The 21,151-nt window shown below is 37.2% G+C and overlaps 1 long non-coding RNA gene across 1 annotated transcript; it reads left to right on the forward strand.

The window, feature by feature from the left end:
* The first annotated feature begins 318 nt into the window (after positions 1–318).
* Positions 319–20,479, forward strand: LOC121727523. Its single transcript, XR_006035689.1, has 3 exons — positions 319–330; positions 14,999–15,003; positions 20,396–20,479. It is a non-coding gene; the product is annotated as an uncharacterized LOC121727523 (long non-coding RNA).
* The last annotated feature ends 672 nt before the right edge of the window (positions 20,480–21,151 follow it).

Consider the following 21,151-nt stretch of genomic DNA (forward strand, 5'->3'; position numbering starts at 1 on the left):
TCGACGTAATGAAATAATCGAATCCAGGCCGGCCGCAAACTCGCATAATCTAGCCGAACGTGATTAGTACACTAGTGTAGTTAATTCGATTGTTTGCACTGTTCCCTCCCGCCCCGCCTGCAGGTCAATTATCACAATTAAAAGGCAATTATATCGAAGACAATGCGTTCAGATACACCGTACAGCCGAGTATTGATCCGATCAATGCACCTAGGTACGAGGGGACCTATTTCATCTACGTTAGAGCTCGCGGTGATATAATCTTATGAAGTGCATTTCGTTGTAAACAATTTTAACGTAAAATCTTTTATTTCGCTTCTTTTGAATGTAGTTTCGCAATATTTGCAAATATTAATGACTCTACACGGCGGACTAATAAATGTATGTACAATGGGTCCCTGGCAGTTCGCCAAGCATCGATAATTGTATCGGTTTTTCGCTATCATAATAGGCATGTTTTACTTTGAAAATGTTAAGCCGTAAGCGATATCATACCGGCTCTGAAAAATAATTATTCCTGCCCCGAATATTGTGGGAGTTTCTCGGTAACTTTATCATCAAATTTCCCCGAACTCGTATATTGGAACGAAAAATCTAACTTTTCACGCTTTCACGAGCGGCGCTGAGTCATTGATAGAAACCATTCCACTCTCGGATATAATAAATGTTGTATAAGATAAATTTAACTTACAACATTAGCGCCCCCGGCGCGGGCCGCGCGGCTCGACACGCCGATTACAAGGCGACTGTAATTTTTCAATGTTGGCCACCCCTGCTGCTACAATTTATGACGCGAGGAATGATTTTTCAACATCCAGTCGGATATATTAACAGAGGAAACTTGGCGCGCTGACTCAGCTGCCGTCTGCCGGCTGCCGAGATACGGGAAAATGTATCGTAAATATTTTTTATCGTGCTTTCCGAACTTATCTGTCATATAAATTATATATCACGCAGGGTGATATATTGCGCCTCAGGGGGGACAATTATATACAGATGTACTCTTTAATGTTATAGCTTTTGAATCCGTAACTTATAGTGTGAAGCTCTTGCAGTCAGTTTTTCATGGCGCGGACGATACGTCAACATTCGTAGCTTAAAGCAGAAAAAAATAAAAACAATTTATCATTTTACTCGCGACTGTACTCTATTTACATGTGACAACTGACGAGCCAATGGAAAACAATCTATACATATATCTATATATCTATACATCTATACATACATACATATAAATAAAATTGGAGTGTATGTTTGTAATATTGAAGGAACCGTTTTTTACTACATGCATATGAATCTATATACGATACATACACCAAAACAACATTTTTTACAATTTTTGTCTGTATGTCTGTCTGTTTGTTCCGGCTAATCTCTAATACGGCTGGAGCTATTTTGCCGGGACTTTCTTTGGTAGATAGCTGATGTAGTAAGGTGTAACTCGGGCTACTTTTTAACCGACTTCCAAAAAGGAGGAGGTTATATTTTACTTTTTTCATATTTGTTAGCGGACTATCCATCTTTGTTATTATACTATGTTGACGCGGACGAAGTCGCGGGCAACAGCTACTAATATATAAATTACACCGTTTTGTCGTTCACATAGTTATAGCTGGCTGTGTTTATTTATGTAAATAGAAGTGTATCGTTGCCGTTATTCATACTAATATCGGAGGCATCATTAATATTGAGTATTCATAGCGTAATGAATCTAGATAAAGGGATCAGCATTATGCGGGTGAATGTGTTTTGTATTTATTACGTATATATTATAGGAACGTGTAACTATGTTATTATGCTATGTAATTGCACATTCAATGAACTCTCTGATGCCTGCAATTTCGATTTAACAGGTCATTGCATGATCGAACCGCAATAATCACGTCATATCAATTGCACCATATAAAATCGCATTTTTTCTATGGTTTTAACACTCAGTACTGCAGCTAAACTGTGTTGAGTACAACCTCTAATAAAATTATAAAATTATTGGCTCCGTACTTAGAAAGATACTAGCTGTGCCGGCAAACGTTGTTTTGCCATAAAATGATTTTCCCTGTTTTCCTGCTTTTCTCTTGAAGTTTTTTCTGTTTTTTTTTCTATAGACCTCACGTGGCCCGAGACCTTTCCAACGAATGCAAAACCGTGGAAATCGGTTTGTGCGTACTGGAGTTATAGCGTCAAGAAGGAAAACCTGACTTATTTTTATATATTAGATTAGTACAATATTGATATTTAGCTTAAAGACTCCTGATTCCTGAACCTCTTTCATTAGTCCTCAAATTAATAATATAGGTAATATCATATGTGTGAGGGGCATGCCCCTATCGCCCTCTACTGTCAATCCGTTAAACTTTTAAAGAGGGTCAGGTGTTTATTAATAAAGCCGATATATGGGGTCAAGCAGCCAATTAACAAAGCCAATAGAGGGTTAAATAAATGCGATGTAATTTATTATGATTGGCCGCCGCCCGGCCGGGCCATTACATTTAAAATATCGCACATTCATGGTTCCGTGCACTCGTTTGAATTATCGCTAATCGATTAAACATTCAATAGTTCCCCGACTACCCGCACTGTCGCACTAATGACTGAGCAGCGCTTAAAGAGCCGACATCGCCCGCCCGAGCGTAAGGAGACTGATCTTATTTTATTTACGGTTTTAGCTGTCGCCTTCTGAAGCGAATTATATCACGATTCACGAAAGCGTTCATCCTTTTCGAACGAGGAATGCTTAAAAGGCATTCTAGGCTTGACTTTACGTTTACGTTTTTGTTAAACCTTGGGCACAACGTAGAACAGACAAATAGGTTTCGTATAATATATGATCACCATTCACCGTAGTACATAAACCTTTGTACAGAATAAAAGAATTAATGAACCCCGTTTTTTCGCCTTACGCCCTCGTGAATGTAAAGAAACGGCTAAGCCACGTATTTCGACTACGGTGTGGAGTGTGTGTAGCTGTAGGGTTGGGTTGTAGGCTGTTAGAAGTTTTTGTTATATACAAGGGCGTCGCCAAGGGGGGGCAAAGAGGGGCAGCTCCCCCCCCCCCCCAGAGATTCTAAAAAAGTTGCCAAATATAATTGCAAACAACGACCACTATAAATATAAATCTGGTAATAAAAAAAAAATACAATGTTATTATAACTTATTTACAAGTTTTTTATTGCATAGTCAAGAGCTCGTGCTTGTAGCTTTACACATTGGACTCTGTACTGTCACAGAATATATATTTATATAGTACTAAGATACTGTTTTTACAATCGCTGTAGATGTAAGGCTCGTAGTACAAGTGAAAACCTTCATGTGCTGTCAACTTTACCTAAAATTCATACCTACTTTTCTCATTCGTAGAGAATGAGAAAAGTATGAATTGTAGTAGGTAAAGTCAACTTGCCCCCCCTGCGCTATCAGCTGGCGACGCCCTTGGTTATATGTATATTCATCTCATAAGGTGGTGAAAAAAGTAGTAATAGTTTGTATGGGACAACGCGATTCCTTGGCCCGACCTGCTCTAAAATTTACAACAACAAGTCCTCGTTGACTACGTAACCCTACGGCTGCGTTTCCACCAGAGATGGGTTGCGAGGAATGTGTTTTGAGAACGAAATAGAATCGCTTCATTGACGTGACCTCGCTCAGTGCAACGATTCTATTGGGTCTTAAAACACATTCCCCGCAATACATCTCTGGTGGAAAAACTAAAACGGAACCCTAACCAGCTGATTTTGGGGATTCCGTACCCAAAGGGTAAAAACGGGACCCTATTACTAAGACTTCGTTGTCTGTCCGTCTGTCTGTCTGTCTGTCTGTCTGTGTCCAGGCTGTAACTCAAGAACGGTAATAGCTTGAGAGTTGAAATTTTCACAGATAATGTATATCTGTTGCCGCTATAACAACAAATACTAAGAACAAAATAACATTAATATTTAAGGGGGGCTCCCATACAACAAACGTGATTTTTTTGGCACAGCAAAATCGGTCCTCGGACCACAGGTCTTCGGGGGGGAGTGATGTGGCGGTACCCACAATTCGCCTAACAATCCTGCATCGCGCTATCGAAGTTTCGGAGAACGGCAAGATACTCGTATATACAACGTCTGAAATGACGTCAGTGGGCTTCGGTCTGACCGAGTATGCTATCTCCACGGAGCTAATACTAAGAGGAGGTGTTGTAATCAAGTTTCCTTATAAAAAGACGCGTGACAATTTGCGGGGTGAGGGGGTGTCAAGCTCCGCCCACTTCTCAATATTTCATCTATCGGCTAAAAGCAAAACTACTAGCTTAGGTCGATGTTGATGTTACTACGTAGTTCAACTATCTTACACTAGATGTCGTTTTGTCTTGAATATTATGGGATGTACTACGACCCTGGAGATTTTTTACGTTTCAAATAGTTATCATAGGTGACGACAGATGGCGGTTTATAAGTAATAAAATAATAAAAGCTATATTATCACGGTTTTAGCTATTAAATGTGTTTAAGACTAAATGTATAACGGTTTTCAGTATTCAAGTATGATTATTGTAATAAACTTATGCAAAATTATACGCATTTACGTCTGTATTATCTTTTAAAGGTTTGGCCACCTAGTGTCAAGTAGTATAATTAACGCTGAAAGCTGAAATGTTCTAGAACTTTTATATTTAAATTACATTTAAAATTATTTCCAAATGAAATGTGATGGTATTTATATTATCAGAACGTCTGTCTGAGTGTTTTCGACATTGTAAAACACAATACGTCATCCTTTCCTTGTTAAATACACAGAAAACACCAATTTATTGGGAGTCTCGTTACGTGTGCACCTGACAAACGCTGAAAGTGTACTGACTTAAGCCCCGCCCACAATGATGACGTCAGGACCTAGTTGAAAATCACAGTGCACAGTTGCTTAGGCCAGCTCCTCTTTGTATGAGCTCCGTGGCTATCTCTCTCGGTCGGAAGATCTTCCATTTCGGCCGCCACTAACAACGTTATTAGAGACACTCTGAGCCCCGGAAAAGGACATAGGATACTTTTGTCCCGGAAAAATGTACGGTTTCCGCGTGACAAACGAATTTTGACGCAACGGAGTTGCGGGCTTCATCTAGTTACACAATAGGTACTTTACAAATTTGACAACTTTTTTCTTCTCTATATTATCACGATTCACGTTACAATGAATGTTACGCTACCCCTTCACACGGCGCGTGGCTCGAGCGGGCGCGGCGCGGCTCGTGGTAGCACGCGCCGTGAGAACGCAACCACGCCACCACTTCCTTAGGGCGCGTGGCTCGAGCTGGCGCGTGATATTAAACGCGCCTGCTCGAGCCAGCCCGAGCCACCCCTTCACACGGCGCGTGGCTCGAGCGGGCGCGGTGCGGCTTGCGATAATACGCGCCGTGAGAAGGCACCATTAATCGATAGCCAGTAGGCGATGGCACGGGATAAGGTCGGTGTCTTCACACGAGGTGTGTGTCATGACCCCCGCCTTCCTTCGCCGTGTTCCATATATTTTAAAAACGTCAGGTGTTCCTGAAGCAATATTACCGTCGCTAATCGTCACCCGGGCAGCAAATCTCGCTCATTATAAATTCATTACCATGGTGATATAAGATATTAATGAAATTATAATCAGTAACTCTTGTTCACATACTCATTATTCAGCTCATTATTCATATTTCATAAATTCATTATTCATAAATTTTAATTTAGTAAAGGCTTACACAGATAATGAATGATTATGGTCAAAGAGTTGAAAATATGTCTTTGACTTCGCCTACTTTTTACAATCGAATAGAAGAAGTTAAATAAATTATTTGAATATTCATAAAAGGAATAGAACCCTATCCGACAGCGTTTTACAGATTTTAAACTCCAAGGAACTTGTACCTATTACACAGAAAATCTGGCTATATACGACGGACGGAAATTAGGATCCCCGAGTCGGAGATGCTGCACCGTGTAAGGCTGCGTTTCCACCAGAGATGTGTTGCGAGGAAATATACGTTTTTGAGAACCAATAGAATCGCTTCATGGACGTGACCTCGCTCAGCAAAGCGATTCTATTGGATTTTAGAAACACATTTCTCGCAACACATCTCTGGTGGAATCGCAGCCTTAAGCTCGCTTAATGTGATTTATTATGATGTATCGCCATCCGCCGGGCTATGTGATGGGACTAGCTGAGACACATACCACATTATGATCATCATCAGCTGACAGCACCGTATACTATCAGAGAAGTTGATTCATAGGCGGATGGCGGACTAACTTATTTTGGTAGCGTTTTGTCAAACCCAGCCAACAGATGACTTACATTATGGTGACATAATCCGACCAAATGACTTAGGCCCTTCGACTGCCTATGAATCAATTTCTTCGATGGTAATAACAGAGAAGTTGATTCATAAGCAGATTGCGGACCTACATAATTTGGTTGCGTTATGTCGAACTCAGTCGGCAGATCACGACGAATATTGGATTGATATTTAAACTCAACCAAATGACGCAGGTCCGTCAACTGCCTATGAATAAATTAATTCGAAGGTAGTTACATAAAACTGTTTTATTATCTTAATAATTATTTTTATAATAAATCATAATTATCTTAATAATTATTTTTTTACGAAATAAGGGGGAAAACGAGCAAACGGGTCACCTGATGGAAAGCAACTTCCGTCGCCCATGGACACTCAGCATCAGAAAAGATGCAGGTGCGTTGTCGGCCTTTTAAGAGGGAATAGGGTAATAGGGGAGGGTAGGAATGGGAAGGGAAGGGAATAGGGGAGGATAGGTAAGGGAATAGGGTAGCCCGGGATGGGGCCTCCGGTAAACTCACTCGGCGAAACACAGCGCAAGCGCTGTTTCACGCCGGTTTTCTGTGAGAACGTGGTATTTCTCCAGTCGAGCCGGCCCATTCGTACCGAAGCATGGCTCTCCCACATCTAAATATAATAGCATCACGTCACGTACACGTCTAAGTATAAAAGATATTTAATTACTAGAATATAACAACTTTTGTAGTGCAAACCATGATGGACATCGAAGTGTTCGCGTTATACTGCATGAAATTTTAATGGTTGTTTTCCCGGAGTAAAATGATTCTATCTTAGAAAATTTAGATTTTAACTTTATTAATTTTTTTAATTAAAAAAATCACTAGTCATCACAATAAAATAGTCATTAATCTAATATACATATAAAATTCTCGTGTCACGGGGTGCGTCGTTGTACTCATCTGAAACGGCTCGACCGATTTTCGTGAATCTTAACGAGCATAGGGTTGAAAATCGGACATCTACTTTTCATATTGATAAGTGAATTTGTTGAATAAATAATAGTAAATTATTACAACTCAAGACTGACGGCGACCATTGTTTGTGCGACGGGATAGCGATGGACGTTGCCGTGGTGACATACATATTAAATAATATGGGCGAAAATCGAAATACTTTATACGGCAAAACAACGTTTGCCGGAACAGCTAGTTTTAATATATTTTTTCTAAGCTCATCATAATCAATAATATAATTTATGTATGTTTAACAACATCCCTACTCATCATAAGCTCGTTAAGCGTTGAGTACGTACAAACTCATTTCTAATGTTAATAATATTATAATATTGCACCCACATATGACCGTAAAATATAATGGAAATAGTTTTCTTTTTGGACCGGAATTTTCAATACGAAATTTGTATTTCCAGTTTCCACAAAAGTTTTTAATTAAATCATAATATTATTGAATTAAAGTTGCGAATGAAATTAGTTGAGTTAATTTCAATAGAGTTTTTTTAAACAATTGTAATAAGTATACTTAATGTTAATTTTACATTGTGGCAGTGTAATAATATTACTGGTCACTGCATTATTCCGCTACTTTAAAAACTTATAATATGATTCTCCCTAGAAAGGCAATTGCCTGAAGATCGCTTCAATACCTTGTGAGTCGTGAGTTTTTAGTGTTAGAAAAGTACTCACACTCACCTCCGTGGTCTAGTGGTATAGAGCGCGGCTCTTGACTCGGAGGTCGTGGGTTCGATTCCCGCGTTGGAAACATGTTATTTCCAAGTTTGGTTAGGACAATGCAGGCTGATCACCTGATTGTCTGACAAGTAAGATGATCCATGCGTCGGATGGGCATGTAAAAAGTCGGTCCTGCGCCAGCGCCGGTCGTGTCGTACTTCCGTCCCACTGGGTTATAAGAGGAAAGGAATAGAGAGTGCTCTTGTGTACTGCGCACACACTTGGGCACTATAAAATTACTCCTGCGTAGCTGGTTTCAATGAAACTGGCCACCGTCACCGAAACCGGTGTGGGAGCTATTATTATTATTATTATAACACTCTCCAGAAAGGTGGAAACTAAAGGAATCACCAAGGTTGGGAGCAATAGCGCGGAGCAATAGACTAAACCAAAAAAGATCAATATTTAAATTCATTTTAATACTTGATCATACTACGAATTGTTTCATGTTGCAAAACAAAACAAAAATACTTGGCGCCGATTCCGCGTCGCTCTTTTTCACTTGGAATTTGAAAGACAGGCGTAAGTGTGAAGAGAGAGGGACGATGTTTGTTTTTTACTTTATACGCCCTCATAATATGAAAGGTTAGGAAGTGGGACGATAGGCTCACGTCTATATTTAAAAATTAAAACTAAATACTTGTTTTGGAAAGAATATGAATTGGAAATCGCTTTACATTATCACACTCCGGAAAAATCTTATACATAGGTGCATAGTACATACAGACACCGACGGTTGTAATGAATTGACGAAATAGCCGTGAAAAAGGCTGTAACACATAGCAAGTATAGCGCTCGCCGTGTGTATTGGCGTATTGAGACACCTCGCATCGATCGGAGGAGCCTGCGATACCGACAACAATTCAATTAAAGCCAAAACAATCAACACAACACCTGGACATGCTAATTAAATTGATTACGCGCTACACTTAATTATAGAATCAGATACATATAAATATATTTAGACATGATATGAATAATAAATGACATTTTCGGTTAGGTAGGTAGGTATATAAGCTTGTTCTGAGAGAACGTAGTAAAATCATTATCATGTTTTATTAGACCTGGATCCCAGAAGGATAAGACATAACATACTCTCTGATGGATGAAACCATAGGTTATTAGTAGTGCCTCGTGTACTTAGAATACCTGCGAATTTGTGTAGCTCTAACTGTGACACCTGGTCAGGTACCAGGAACCAAAGTGGACTAAAAATGAGTCTTACTTTACTTATTTTCAAATGGCTAATATTTATATATAATTTGTAGATTATTGTTCTGAACTAGTATCATGTAGTGTAAGACACTTTTCAATGACCAAAATTATTGTCAGACGTTTTAAAAGTAACTTTGTTGCTATATTTTTTTTCAAAGGCATTATTTTTATTTTATAAATTAATATAACACCTTAGAAAACAATACGATATTGCAAGAATTTATTTTCTACTAGCTGTTGCCCGCGACTTTGTCCGTGTCAGCATATTGCATAGTATAATAACAAAGATAGACAATTTTTTCCTGTTTCCTTACCCAAAGGGTAAAAACGGGACCCGATAACAAAGATATTTCAGCCTGTCCGTCTGTATGTCTTTTTTGTTCCGTCGGCGGGATTCGAACCCGCGACCCCCGGCTTGAGCTGGCACACAGTCAACCAATTGAGCCACAGAGGTCGTCAATGAATGAAATATATACTTTTTTGTTATTCGTTTTATAACACTGTCGAAACGTACACACGTCGTATCGTACACACGTCTCAACAACGAGTTAATTTGTGTAATAGAGCTAGTTCAGAGTTCAGAGACACGGAACCGCGCAGTTATCACCGTGCTTCTTATCCCGCCCAACTTATAAAGGCGTAGTTATACAATGTTCACACTATACCGCGCGTTTTCACCACCGAAACCGTGCGTCTGAGAACTGTTATGGCACACAGCTTCTGACAAAGGCGTTGTATTACAATTTTGAATTTTCACCACGCAGGGCCTCAGCGCTGTTACGGCTTAGCTAGTGGATGCCCTAAGGACGGGAACCGCGCGATTTCAGCTATCTGACCTATTCCTAACTGATTGTCCATGTTTATGAGAATGCGGCCGCTGTTATTAAACCTCGTACAGTTTTACTACATGCATCTGGTGTGTGGTGTACTGTAGCTGTATTGGAAATTTGCGTGTGCTAACCGTGTGCACTCGGCCCCAACGACTTTGTTATAAATGTGCATTTTCCACCAGTTTTTAGTCGGTTTGAATTTAAATTCAAAAAGCAGAGAACATTTTTGGAATATTTTCCAGCATGAAATTGGTACTCCGATTAAATAAACCTAAAAGTAGGAGTATCCGTCTGTCTATAATTATTTCGTGTACACGCAAGTATATAATATGGTAAATAGAAGTAACAAATATGGAAACAATGTACCATCGAGGAAATTGATTCCTATGCAGTTGACAGACCAACGTCATTTGGTTGGATCATGTCAATTTAGTGCCAACCCACACGTACCACAACCACACGACATCGCAACGACAAAATGTCGTCGAGCAGTGGTTACGTGTGAATGGTGTCGCTGCAGCATTTTGTGGTTGCGTTGTGGTATCGACAAAATGCCGACGTGGTTACGTTGTCGTCAGTGGTTGCGATGTGGTTACGTACGAAAGTCAATAAAACGGAGGGGGGGAAGAGCGCGGGCGGTGTGTGCACACTGTCGTTGCATCGACGCAACGTTGTGGTTGCGATGTGGTTGCAACGTGGTTGCGATGTGGTTGCGATGTGGTCGGCCGTGGTTGCTTCTGACAAGTTATCTGACAAGTGGTCGACAACGACTGCAAAATGTTCATTTACAATACGAAAATATATACGAAAATATAGGTCCGCCATCTGCCTAGGAATCAACTTCTCTGATACTTGGTAGTACATAATAATATCTATGTGTCGCTAATATAAAACTTTGGAGACGCAAGTATGGATACCTATTGAGGTGTCGATAAATTAATGTTTCGTGATTCTCGACAAAGAATGAAAGTTATTATTTTGCCAATTAGGTGTCGAGCCTGATTTTAATTTAAACACAATTTCCTTCACAATTACTCCATTGTCGCGTCCCTTTGTATTCGTATCCTTTATTATTGTATTTGATTTACGATGTTAATTTCTTTAAAACTCTGAAGAATGAACAGAATTTATCAGCTGCAATTTGATTTAAATTCTAGTGTAGGTATAAATGTAACTCTCAGACAGAAATTTTCTTATGATGGTTTCTATTTTTAGCACTTTTACTTGAATATTTGTTTATACTATTCAGTATTCTGCTTAGAATTAAGATTCCTTTCATTTGATTTTCATTAATATAATATTTCCTTAACCCTTTCTTAATTTTTTTACCCGAGTGCGATTGTACTCTTACTAACAATTTCTTCTTGTACTTATACTAGTATTTGTAATTTCCAAATGTTAATTTGCCATCTACGAGTATCTGAAACTATCTCGAAAACAAATCTTTTAAGTTTTAAGCAATTTGCCCCGAAAGTATTTTAACGACCATCTAAATATTTAAACAAAGCTGTAAAACAAAAGAAGTCGTCAAGAATCATAAAATGCATGTTTCTTAAATAGCGAGATCGTTCAAGTGGAAAATATCCCTGGTGGTAGCAAATATGCAACATTTACGAGTTTTTGATGACCCGCTCGGCCGAGTTTGGCAGACATTCATAAAATTTTCCCTTGTCTAACGTTTTATCTTAGAATTTCGTAAATAGCGCCAGATTTTACAATCAACATTTTAAGCAAAGTGTTTATTAAGAAATAGGACGTTACGTGTTACGTCACAGCGATAACAATTGGGTGTTACACTCAGTGTAGTTACAGTGTTTTGGACTTATTCAGTATTTCGAGTTATTTTTATCTTACGACCCTATATTGAAATATAGGGTCGTAATCGTAATACTATTATCTCACACTTCATATCAATAGGTATAAATTATTACAGCCGTCCTTACAAACATTTAAAAATTACATAACTTTAATTTATTGAGATCATATTGTTATAGAGTCATTTAGAAAATTGATTAACTTAAAATAAAAACTTAATTTAATTCTTAAACATAAGGAATCATTAAATCTCTCTAAAAGCGGTATCACATAGCTGTCAGGCAAATTGTAGCATGGTAGCGTAGATAGCACTGTGACGCTACAGCGTAGTGAATTCGTAGCTTGAGATTTAACAGAGCATGCGATCTGGAAAATGTGCTACGATTTTAGTATAAAAAATACGCATCCCAATAAAAATAAACTTCGGGACATAAATCGCCGATAATATCTGTAATAGTAAAAAAGCGAAGTCGAAAAACTCGAGTCACTGGGCGTAACCGAGCGATAAATCTCAGATACAACGCGTTGCCAACGTCTCACAGCCCACTAATGTCCATGAACAGACAGTAATCCAGTACAGCCATATCACTAGTCCCTACAGATGACATTCCATTACGCAATACAATTAAGCCAGCAGTATCGGACTTACACGATGGGTGGGAGGGATGGGACACGTCACACGACGAGGTTGTCTGTCCCGTGTCCGTCTGTTTAAAGTAAATTTTCATGATTTTTGTTTCAATATAGGTACCAGACCGACCATCTTCTCGAAACAGGTATGCTAAAATCCTGGGTAAGTACGACCATGGCTCCTATACAACAAATTATTTTTGTTTTATAATGGTACGGAACCCTTCGTGCGCGAGTCCAACTCGCACTTGGCCGATTTTTTTTTAATACTTACGATTTGTACCTTTTTCCAGGTTTTAAACTTGAATATACGTCATGTGGTTTAGTTAGTTTAAATTAATGACTTATTTCAATAGGTGTAAGTCTTAGTTAATCAGCCGTATTTCGGTGTTTGGTAAATAATAAGTTAAAAAAACAGAATATATTTCACGATATTTAGTTGGTGGCCCCACTAGTTCCGGGAAGGAAATAAATACTCACTAAAACATGCACCAAAAGAAGGAACAAAACAAAGTGTCGGAATGATGTGTATCTTCATCGACGATTTACTTTCTGTTTGTTTCGGGTTGTATAGTAAACCGCCCTAAAATCGGAAAACAGTGGACTATCAGTGAAATAAGAGTTCAAATATCAAGCAATTCAATTTCATTTAAAATTATGTGTGCCATTGTTCAAATTCGATATTTGTGTCCCACTATAAACTTAACGCGGTTGAAAAATTTTATAATGAATATAAGCCGCCGGTCAGTAAAAATATGTACTATCAGAGAAGTTGATTCCTATGCAAATCGGGGACCTAAGTAGTTTGGTTGCGTTACGTCCAACCCAGCTGACAGATCACAATTAACATTGAATTGACATATTCGACCAAGTCAATGTATTCGACCAAATGACGTTGGTCTGACTTGCATAGGAATCAACTTCCTCGATGGTACCTACAGTCGTTCTCACTTTTCATTTAAATCTTGGTCGTCAAATCGTCTACTCTGAGTCTGAGCTAACTCTTAATCCGAAGACCCAGTATCCGCTTTGTCTAAAGTCAACCGATAGTAGCTGTAGCTGTCGACGACTCGTCCAAATCAGTCGCTCTCGCAATCCTTACAGATGTGCACACTGCACAATGCAACTCTACTAAAACAAATAGTTGGAACTAAGATAACAAAGAAAATGAATCAAAGAATAGCTTTGTCCACGCTGTGCCGTCACGTCAAGGGCATGCGTTATAGCGCAGTCAACAGCGAACGTCAGGCATGCCCGCGACGCATGCCCTCTGAGTTCTGACCGTATCCAAAACTTCAGAAATGACAATATTGACGTTGCGTTCTTTGACGCATTCAATTATCGAATGCCCCAATCAATGATATTCTATGTTACTAACGTATTTTAGAAACTCATTGGCCCCAATTATGAAAGTTGATGACGAAAATTGAAGATGAAAGTGCACAGTGTGGACACTTGGCATTGTTGGTGGTACCCACCTAGGTATCTAATAAATAATAATATAAGAACTTATACTATTATGTTGTCAAAAGATATAAAATTAATTGTGTTATGTGACTCAATTTTAGTATCAGTATTTAATATACTTATTTTAAAAGTAAAATTCTGAAATCTCGCAAAATGTTTATTCACATGGACAATATTATTAGTATTTTATGGAAGACGACAAACGCCAAGTGCTTTATTAATCTGAGCTACTCGAGCATGTTCCAAATCCCTCCTTCGGCTCCCCAACTACTGGGCTTTAAAGGATAAACATCGACAGTCGACTTCACCTTTAACCCTGTACTTATATAACGTAGCTAAGGACTTGAAAAATTAAGCAACCATTAAAGACATAAAATGATTTCTCGGCTACTTATCATTCTTTGTCTATTAGCGCTATATTTGTGCTAAAAGTACAGCAAAATAGGTATTGACTGAAACAGAAGTAGGTACTGGGTAGGTACCTTTAAGTTCTTATATTTACAATGAGTACCTACGGCCTAATATTAATACAGAAGGTCTTTATGATAAAACAACTCTTAACTTTAGATAGCGATTGAAAGTCTAGAACTCCATATCCATTAAATGTAAATTATACTTACTTATGAATTGAAATTGAATCGGCAGGCAGGGCCGGTTTTAGCACTACCAGTGCCCTGGGGCCTGGGCGAGATTTCTTCGGGTGCTGATAGTGCTGAAAAAATTGGGCGCCCCTTTGTTTGCCTTCAGCGCCTCTTTATATCCGGCGCCCTGGCCGGTCGCCTAGTCGTCGCTACTGTCGGCAGGAAAGTTATATAGAACTATATTATAACCACATTTATAACGGACAACGGTAAGTTACGAAATGAAGATTTTCAATATTTTTACAAAAAGAGATATAATAAGATAAAATATGTTTTAGTGTCCAGTGCCCCGGTGGTAGGCACTATAGTTTCCACGTTTAGAAAATATTTGTAAAAAAATATTCTCAATAAAAAAGTTTGAGTTCGTGTAAGTATGACGTTTAGTAAAAGTCGCCAAACTTATTGTTGCATATCTACCAGTATAATATTATAAATCTATATATCTACCTAAGTGTCTATTACACACTATGCCGAATTTCGGCTAGACTTGCTTTAGAAGACTTGGTTTAGACACTTTGTACCCAGAAATTACCGCAAGATGGTATTTGGTAATTGAGTAGGTAATGATTATCACTTCTGGGGGATATAAGACTTTTTGCATTATGTAAGTAGATAAAAAATATAAAAGACCAGCTGAAAATATTCACCTTATAACAATTTATGAAAAGGATGATAATTCCTTCTTTGTCAATACTCGCCAGGGACATATTGGCGAAGGCAAACGGCCACATTCATGTGGGAGCAAACATGGCGATATTATTTTTTAATCCCGACATATTGCAGGCGTCATCTTTTCTAGGACGCTATTTCAGTTTCTGTTTATAGTGTAAACTGATATCGTGGATAGCTTTCTGAAATGGATGTCAGCTGCTATCACAATATTGACTGTCTAGGAACTCACATTCATCACATTATGTACAATGCTTTTCTAAAATTTTAACATTTTATTTGTACAGAAAAATGTAAAAATATCAAAATAATATACTGACCCGCAGTTTTGCGTCGGAGGCGGAGTGCTGGTGACAATTTAGGTATAAGATTTTATCGTCGTTGATTCTAAGCTGTAATGTAATTTGAAGAATCCTGAAAAAATAGAGACGGTAGCAGGCCTGTCCTACTCGCGCACTTAGGTATCGAACTGTAAGTACCCCTTTAAAGGGGCAGATCACAAGGGACTCACAAGCGAGCAGTGACGCGCGCGCAAGATTTTTTCGTCGCATATATCTACGTACCTACTGATTTAAGAGGATTCACCAGGGGCGAGAGAAATTGAAAATAGGTATTTGAAAATGTATTGCTGTCTCACCAATCTCTAGTCTCCCACCGCAGAGCGCGATAGAGACCACACGCCAAAAGTTCTAATAAAAGAACAGAAAATCTTCGATTCGTTGTCCGCTGATTCCTTCTCCAAAACTTATCCGATTTAAGTATTTTTTTCATTTAGAATTAAAGCAAGGCTTGAGCTGTGACTCTTCTGTGAAAATCTGAACAATTGAAAAAAGTCAAAGATCTATTTCAATAAAGTAATTTAAGACTTTGAAATACAAAAAAAAAGATAAAAAAAAATACACAAACATAGCAAATAAACCAATTTGTTACAAACAAACCGCATACTACACATAAATATATGCACAAGTTACTATGTTTAAGTTGTAAAAAATTCCTGACCTGGTGGCTTACTCCCGAAACTGATATCGATTTCGATTTTCGATTTCAACGGTTTTTTGTCATTTTTTAGACATATTTTAGATGGCTAAAGTGTCAAAAAACCGTTGAAATCGCAAATCGAAATCGATATCAGTTTCGGGAGTAAGGCACCAGGTACCTTACTCCCGAAACTGATGTCGATTTCGATTTTCGATTTCAACGGTTTTTTGTCATTTTTTAGACATATTTTAGATGGCTAAAGTGTCAAGAAACCGTTGAAATCGCAAATCGAAATTTGATTAGTACTCTACGAATAATAAAATATTATGTCTATGATAAAAACTAAGGGAACGTAACTCCCATACTTCAACCCATAGACTTAATATTAGCATTATAGGTTTATGCTTCAACCAGAGTAGACAGAGTCGTTATGTCTATTGTGCTTCAACCGTTTTAAATTTGGCTCCTTTTCGAACACTAAAATATGACAATTCAGATTTTCGCCAAGGTCGTATCCCAGGTAACGTATCATAATATTGCGCGCCGGACGACAGCCTGCGCGGTTATTGTCATTGTCATAGTTATGAAACAAATAATTGTTAAAAGCGGAGAGTATTATGCATAATGCAGTATACACCAAGCACATCTACTATCACGAAGAAACGAGCACATAATTATAATTTTAAAATCAAACATTTTCCTCTGATACTTATAAGACATCTAACAACAGACACTCCAATTTTATTTATATGTTATTTATATGTATAGATATACATCTATACATATAAATAAAATTGGAGTGTCTGTTTGTAATATTGAAAGAACCGTTTTTTACTAGATGCATATGAATTTATATAGTGTACATACACCAAAACAACATTTTTTACAATTTTTGTCTGTATGTCTGTCTGTCTGTCTGTTTGTTCCGGCTTATCTCTGAAATGGCTGGAGCGATTTTGACGGGACTTTTTTTGGCACATAGCTGATGTAGTAAGGCATAACTTAAACATAAAAAGGAGGAGGATATATTTCACTTTTTTTATATTGGTTCGCGGACAACTCCATCGTTTGTAGACCGATTTTCAAAATTCTTTTGTTGTTGTGTGAGATGTAGCCCGAATTTGGTAACATGATCACAAAAGTGGTGATCTGATGATGCAATCCATGAGAAATCGACAGGACTCCTTAAAATTTATATGGAAACATATAGTGATTTAACGTTTTTCTGAAGGATTTTAAGCTTAAACTACCAAAAACTAATCGGCCAAGTACGAGTCGGACTCGCGCACGAAGGTTCCGTACCACTTTAGAGCTAAACAAGAAAAAAATAGTGTTTTTGTATGGGAGCCCCCCTTAATTATAAATTTTATTATGAAATATTAAAGCACAAATAAAACTGAGTATTTTATGAACATTTCAGGTGGCCATCTGTTGTCATCATTAATAACGAGCAAAAAATGTTTAAAAAATCACGTTTGTTGTATCGGAGCCCCCCTTAAATATTAAATTTATTTTATTTTTAGTACTTGTTTTTATAACGGCAGCAGATATACATAATCTGTGAAAATTTCAACTCTCTAGCTATTACTGTCCTTGAGTTACAGCCTGGAGATAGACGGACTCTCTATCAACTACTTAACAACATCCCATTTTTACTATTTGGGTAAAGAAGGGGAAAATTTCTCTCTTTTTCATTTTCTTTTTTTATCACATTTTGCTGACGCGGACGAAGTCGCGGGCAACAGCTAGTTGATAATAATTATAATATACATGTAATAATTATGAACAAACCTTGTACTTACGACTCGGGCGAATCTAAAACTGTCCGAGCACCTAGAGAAGACGTTTTCAGATTACAAAAATATATGTGTTATTACAGAATTGAAATTAAAAAACTTACGTAATTTTTTTACTTTTAACTCACAATTAATATAATATTTTAATAACAGTTAGCAGTTTTTTATTTTTGTTCATTTACAATATTTTTAAAGGAAATACTTATTTGTTTTTGTCGATTGAACGTAATTTATTATATAACTAAGGACTTTGAGAAAAAATCAAGTACCTACCTGTTGCCATTATTTATATAGGGCAAAAAAGGCCAAAAAAATGTTTGTATGGGAGCCCCCCTTAAATATAAATTTCATTTTGTTTTTAGTATTTGTTGTTACAGCGACAACAGATATACATAATCTGTGAAAATTTCAACTCTCTAGCTATTACCATTCTTAAGTTACAGCCTGGAGACAGACAGACGGACAGACATCGAAGTCTCAGTAATAGGGTCCCGTTTCTACCCTATGGGTACGGAACCCTAAAAAATAAACCAAAAGAAAAAACAACGTAAACCAGCTTACAAAAAGAAATGAAATCCCACCAAAAACATTTTCATGTAATAATGTTGCCAAGATGAGAACATAATATTATAGTTCGTCGTGTCAAAAAATAGTGAGATCTCATGTAGAGCCAAGTTTCTAACCTTACATACTCAACCCTAAATCTAAAAACCTTAATTTTACCCTAAAGCACGGCAAAATATTTGATAATAATATTATAATGTGTCAGCCGCACGAGAAGAATCTAAAAACTCTACACATTAGTCAAAATCGGTGGCTTGGCCATTTTGTTATTCGCCAGGGCTTTGAACTTAATACTAAACTAAACTAAAATACACAGTAATGATAAATGGCCAGGCCACCGATTTTGACTAATGTGTAGAGTTTTAGATTCTTCTCGTGCGGCTGACACATTATAATATTATTATCAAATATTTTGCCGTGCTTTAGGGTAAAATTAAGGTTTTTAGATTTAGGGTTGAGTATGTAAGGTTAGAAACTTGGCTCTACATGAGATCTCACTAGTTTTTCTCATCTTGGCAACATTTTTACATGAAAATGTTTTTGGTGGGATCGTATATACGTATTGCAGCTTGCGTCCTCAGTGTAAGGGTATTCGCACATTAAACCGACTCAACCAGAAAATAATAGGTTATAGGTACGCAAATGAAAAACTCGAATAAAAACAGGTACATTTTATTGAAAAAAATATGTACACAGCAAAACAAATAAATAATCTTATATTGTATATTAGTCTATAAAACATTAATTTCAAAGAAATAAAATACTATACATAACTACAGTTAGATTATTTACATAATACCGTTTCACAGGGAAGTGCTATCTGATAATTTAATAAACAATATCTATTTAAATATTACGATGATATCTAGTCACATTCATTTAGGACAAACCGTCGATTCTTACGTTACGATAATATAAAACAGTAAGCTATCATTATTATTCTTCGATAATTATATAAATTTCAAAGATCACATAAAATAATTTTACACGTAGTTAATATTATCTAACAATTATATTACCGTCGATAACAAATTACCTATCGAGAGGTACTCTCTCTCACACGACCTAACATCCTATCTACTATAAAATCATATTTTATTTCCGATTAGCGCGATTCTAAGCATTTTAGAAATGTTTCTTTGTAATCTCCCATATACCACAAACGAATCTTAAGTAAGCGACACTTAAAGTGATACTCCTATATTATAATACAACAAAATCAAAAATATCAAGGTACCTAACATGTGATGGTTAGTTAATATCAGTAAAGTTAAAGAATCTCCAATGATAGTGATGTACGTTCGATGTTGGTTCGCTTTCCCGTCGAACAGTTAAAAATATTAAATCAATATGTGCATGAGCACAGCAAGGAAGATGAGGAATAATATTTTGGACTACATTCAGTTATCTCACACCGAAAACTTTGTAACTGCTGATAGTTTAGTTGGAGGACTAAAGCGTGAGGCCATATTTCAGAAGTGTGTGTAAACTGTAAGTACTGTTTGTTTTAAATAGATGTGGATACTTGATCATGTCACGACATACAAGTTATTCATCACGGGTGTGTCTGTTGTCCGACTATTTTGACAGTCACGACTAACCTTAACCCTCCCCAATACGAAGAAGATAAGAATAATTCACGCACTATACGAGGCCTCCAACTAAACGATAGACTGAAGGTGTTTTTTGGAACCCAGTTTGGGTTACATGTCCCGGAAAAAACGAACACAAGCAATGCAATAATAATCAAAACAATATTTTACATTAACACTAGTATGATTTTCATGAATCGATGACACATATTATTGGCTTAACTAATATTACCTATTATAAATGTCATGGAAACTAATCAACAACGTATAGGCCTATTATACACATTAACCGTTAAATCTAATGCAATATTATAACAGTTAGCGAATATATTAAAAATTCAATACAAATGTGATTAAAAATAATAAAGAGGAATCACCGAATAGGTTATTTGAAATTGACGATTTGAAGTTTTAACCTAACATTGAAACGCGGTTTGTGGTGAAATAGGTGCAATTGTGAGCATTCATTCACAATACTCGTTCGACTCGAAATCAAAATCTACCGCGCGGTGATTGGTAAACATTTACTCGCGACTTAGCGTTGACCAATAACCGCGCAGTCTGAATCCTAGTCGAACGTCATTATGAATAAGGCTCCAGGTGCACTCTAGAGATTGAAGACTGTTTCGGACTTGTGACATATCAACTACGTCCTTATAACTTACTAACGAAAGTAACTAAGTTATCATAAAAGATCACCATATTGTTCAAAGTAAATAAATACTGTACTTAATTATTATCATGTAAAGACTGTAGGTCGCCAGGCCAGTTTTATTGTCAATTATCTCAATCGCGAGATCTACATTTTAATATGCTCAATATTTTGACTAGAAATCAAGTTACAACTTTCTAACAAAACGTAGTAATGTACACAATATATAATAATATATTTGATATTTTCATTTAATTTACACGTCACTAAAATTGTACAACATATC

Source organism: Aricia agestis, chromosome 5, assembly GCF_905147365.1.
Source record: "Aricia agestis chromosome 5, ilAriAges1.1, whole genome shotgun sequence".
NCBI lineage: Eukaryota > Metazoa > Arthropoda > Insecta > Lepidoptera > Lycaenidae > Aricia > Aricia agestis.